Raw genomic sequence first — 4,921 nt, forward strand, 5'->3', positions numbered from 1 at the left:
ATTCTACTTTTATTGTTTGTGCGTGGCCGTGTAGTTTTCTAAATGTAATGTTTAAAACAGGACTTATGCGAAGTTGCATTACAGTGTATGCACAGTAGGCTACAGAGTGTCCGTGTGTGTGGTCACTCAGTGTTACTGCATTCAATGCTTTCCACTAACTGTTCCTAACACATTAAAGCAGTACACTGAGGGCAGCGTTTACACATTGCGAAACTTCTTAAAAGAAATGTTTGACCAAATGCATGAACTTTGCTCTTAGCGCATTAAATATTTCTGCTGAATCATTCTACAGTATCGTGACATGACAACTCGTGGAACTTCTCTTCGTGAACACTCTTAGCTAGCTAGTTTACTATCTGTTATAGTATCTGTTTACAATAAAGCTCGGCATAACATGTAACTGTACTTAGGTAATTGACACATTCGATATCCGAGGACTATTAAGAACGCTTTTATTGGCCCATAAATGTCAATCTGTCAAAAGAGCTGCCATTTGAGTTAAAACAAGCTAACACTGTTAGCAACATTTACGCTAGATAACTGCCGCTAACCACCACCAATAGCAAATGAAAGCTAGCTCTGCTAATTGAGAATATATGACTTACCGAGTCGGGGTCCAGGCATCTGTTGGCCGAAATCCGAAGCTTGGTCTTCGGCCTTCCCAGTCCCATCGGCACGGTCCTTCTCCAGTCCCGCCAGGAGTTTGAGCAGAGCCTCCTGCGGGACCTTGCAGCCTCATCCTTTCAGGTCCGAGAAGGCTGTGAGACGGAACCCGCGCTCCAGGCCGTGCTCCTCGGGTTTGAAAGGCTTGTATCCAGGGAAAAAACATGCCTCAGTTCCCACAGCCTCTGCCGAGGGAGGCGGGGGAGTTGTGCCTGACATACCTGCCTGAAAACCACTTCAAACACACAGCGCCTGCCGCGTACACCGGCAGATAAAGACGCGAGGATGAATAGAGCGTGTGTCCAGCGAGCGCTGGTTGAAACAAGAGACAAGTGTAAAGCTCAATCATTCAAACAGGACTTCCGGTTTGTACTTCCGCCTTATACATTCACTGTGCATGTCTGTCTATGCAAGATGTACGGATTCGCTCCAGTGTAGTAGCCTATACACACACACATACTAAACGTCTTTGAGTTGTATTGCAGTAATATTGTAAAAGAAAAAAAGGTCATTCTAATCAATAGCGAATGGACAGTCGTTGGATAAAAGCAAATACTTCTTATTCTGAAGGCGGAAGTTATAGTTCCTGGTCATCTGTCTCGCTGTTCAGCTTGACCCAGAACAGGAAACTTTTAAAACGTAACCATTTCAAATGCTAAGGTCTAGTATGCTAAACTATAGTAGTTTGCATATTAGATTAAGTTTAAAAGAACATACAAAGAAAACGTATTTTTTTGTGAAATTGTTTCTTACCACTCAGGGTACACACACGACAAAAAACACACAAATACAATCTGAATAACACATTTATTTAAATCTTCAACAGTTTGAAACGATAATCTTTGAACCAAATGATCCATCATTACAGACAATATTCACACAAACTGTGAAGGACCCTTGATGTGCTTGCCTGCGGAGAGATAAATAGCAAGGTGCTACAGGTATAGATAAGACTGAATAAAGGGCACAGACAGAGGGGGTGTGCGTTCAGAGTCGGGGTTAAAGCAGTGGTGCAGTCAGAGGTGTACACAGGCACAGAACACAGAGAATGGCTACTTTTTTCAATTAGAGTAAATTCATCTCTAATTCATAATAATAATACATGTTTGGAGGTAATGTATACAGCAACATTTATGACCAAAACATATTTGAGTATTGTATATAATTCAAAGCTCACTAGGTTATTCACATTGTCCTTCGATTTCTCATTTGAAGGCCCCATTTATCTATTGTACACGTGTATAACCTGGAGGATACAGTCAAACTATACACACTTATTCCACAGTATGTATTTACCTCCTCGATTGCCACTATCCCACAAGAGCAAAGAGAGACAAGATATCAGGATTCATATACAAATACTGATGGACATGTTTGTCAGTGGGCCATCTCAGAGGCAAGGCATGAAGAGGGAAAAAGAAAAAGGAGTAAAGAGAAAGACGCGAAAAGCACGAGTTGCAGAATTTAAAAGCTACAGCACAATTTGTAATCCATTGAGCACCTTCTAGGAAAATACCGTGCTCATTATTTGCTGTCATTCTCCGCTTTCACTTCATACTGTCATTTGATTGCCAATGGTCTTGTTTCCAACATATTCGATTGTTAAAATTGTAAGATGTACAGCAAGTATTTTGGTTTGTGTGTCTGTTTTGAAGTGTGTGTCAGAGAGCAAGGGGCCACAACCAAAGATGTTTATCAAGTTGTGCCCAATGCTAGGAGTAGACACTAGGAAACGTGAGAAAATTAAATGTACTTTCTATGTAAATCTGTAGGTGTATGTGGGCTGTACGCTCATGTTACTGTATACAGTCCATGACATGTATCTGCAGTGTGTCCATATCTGGAGCCTGGTACTGGCACTTAGGACAACATAAATCAGGCAGCTCCTCAGCACCAGCGGCTCCTTGATCACCGAGGGGGGCCAAACCCTTATGGCGGAACGAGGGGGCCGGGGGCACCGTGTTGAAAGCTGCAACAGGGAACGAAAGCATCTTAAAAACAGCTTCTGACACATTTCCCTTTTGTTTTATAAAGTGACCACAAACATTCAGTACAGTAGCCCACGACTCAAGAGCCTTCTTCTTTAAAATCCATCAATTACATTGATAATGCTGCACAAAAGTTAGTAAACTAAACTCAGTACATTTATCTACTGTATATACGGTGCTTAGTCAAAATATTCTGTGTTTGCTTAGGGGCAGCAAAACTTACAAATGATACTCAAGTGTTCACTGCATTTGAAATCAAGCACCTGGGCTAATATTTTAACTTAAAAAATACTATGCTACAACCTTGATAATCATTTGTATAAAGTAACTTTTTCACTGTCAAACTGTTTTTTCTGTTAATAATATTCACGTGTTTATGGAAAAATATATATTTATTGCATGTGCGGTCTATTGTGTATAGCTTTTGGATCATAAAGTACTATTTGAGTGGGGCTTGACAGCATAGAGATATTGGAGTAGGTATCATGAGAACAAATCTGCAGTAAGTCCTGATCTGTTGTTTTGCAGTGGTGACCAAAGAGCTTTTGTTCAAATTCTTATTGACCATAAAATCTATAATATTAAAAATCTATAATAATATATTAATATAACGTGTGGGTGTTATATCTATGTAATCTATGTATTATCTATGTGCTTGTTATTTTGAATGTGTGACTTTGTGTGTGGTGTACCTTGAGGGGGGGGAATGTGTGGCGCCCTTGTTGGAAAGTCTTCCAGGTGTCTCAGCTTCATCTGCTCGATGCGTGCTCTGAAACAGGGGACAAAGAAACTCTCCTGTTCAATCAAACTTTAGGAGATCTCTCTCCTGGCTTCTGTTGTGTTTGTGTAGCATGTTTTACTTGCAGTGTTTCGTTTATCAAGTGCTTTAAGTAAACTAAGCATGTTGGTAAGGATGTTTCCTCATTTGCAAAAAAAAAAGAGAAAAAGTGAAGGAAATTGATTAATAAACATTTGTTTCAAACACAGACAATTGACAATTTTAATATCTCTAGAACTTAATTGCTCTATCCCTGAAAATGCCAAAATCATTTGTATTATTTTATAACTATTAACCGTGTAAATATATCAGAATGTTGTCGATAAATCCTTAAACAAAATCTATGCATTATATAACACTAACCTATCAAAGTTATTTGAGGCTAATTCACAAAGTTATCCAGATTAAAAGAAAAGCCATCAATGCTTTACAGGAAAGCCTCCAGTACATATTCCTCAACAACTTCTCTATAGAATGAAAAACAGATCTTTACAAATCTCTGTTTTGGCTGATGTGCCAACAGCCCTGCCTGTGATGCTGCAGCAGCAAAGCTAAAGTCCCCTCCATATGCTGATGCAGCATGTGATTAGAGGGCAAGGAGAGGAATTCAGCATGGAGGACTATGTAACCCTGGATCACAAATGACATAAACAGAGAAACAAAATAGCCAGCTGGAGCTCACAGCAAGACGGAGCTTTTGACAGTGTGGCGGTGCATTAAGGACTGCATGCCCACATCCAGGAAACAAATAATGCTCATGGTGCTTTTTCCACAGACTTTCTTTTTACCGTGATGTGGCTTCCTGTTTGAGCCTGTCAATCTCAGTCAGGGCCTGAGTCAGCTGATCCTGCAGCTCCTCCTTCTTCTGGTTCAGCTTCTCTCTCGCTTCTCGCTCTGCTAGGAAATCTGCCTTGTAGATCTCAGCCTGAGCAAACACACAAACAGTGTAAGTATTATAAACGTGTGTGTTTTCTTCTGGAATATTCCAAAACCCAATGAAAGAATCACATTGCTTATTGTCGATGGAGCACTTAGATCCCAACTTCGGGTCGGCCTATAAAAATACGTCATCACTGCACCACTCTATGTACCTGTACCCTGTCCTCACTGTGCAGCTCCTTCAGCGATAGGCTGCTGCACCCCCGCTGTCTCACGGAGAGATACCGCAGGTCTTTCCTTCCTGCAGTGGTCAGACTATACAACCAGCACAGCCCCTAGTTGACCCCCCCCCCCCACACAACCCCCCACACAGACTATATCACCCCTTGCTGCTAAATACCAACAAACTATGTGCAATATGTGCAATATATAAATGCCGTTAATAACTGTTTAATATATACCTGGCTGCTAAATCCTTAGAACTGTTACAAGGTGTGTATTTTGTAAATTGTGTAACTTGCTGCTGTTAAATACCAACCACCTATGTGCAATATGTGCAATATATATAGATGCCGTTAATAACTGTGTAATATATACCTGGCTGCTAAATCCT

General features: G+C 40.6%; 1 long non-coding RNA gene across 1 annotated transcript; it reads right to left on the minus strand.

The window, feature by feature from the left end:
* Positions 1-1,451: 1,451 nt before the first annotated feature.
* On the minus strand, positions 1,452-4,536 carry LOC104941572 (uncharacterized). The gene is made up of 3 exons (XR_797913.1): positions 4,218-4,536; positions 3,344-3,420; positions 1,452-2,632 (listed from the first exon to the last, which is right to left on the minus strand). It is a non-coding gene; the product is annotated as an uncharacterized lncRNA (long non-coding RNA).
* Between the last annotated feature and the right edge of the window lie 385 nt (positions 4,537-4,921).

The sequence above is a fragment of the Notothenia coriiceps genome, unplaced genomic scaffold (genome assembly GCF_000735185.1).
Source record: "Notothenia coriiceps isolate Sejong01 unplaced genomic scaffold, NC01 NC01_scaffold00003521, whole genome shotgun sequence".
Lineage (NCBI taxonomy): Eukaryota > Metazoa > Chordata > Actinopteri > Perciformes > Nototheniidae > Notothenia > Notothenia coriiceps.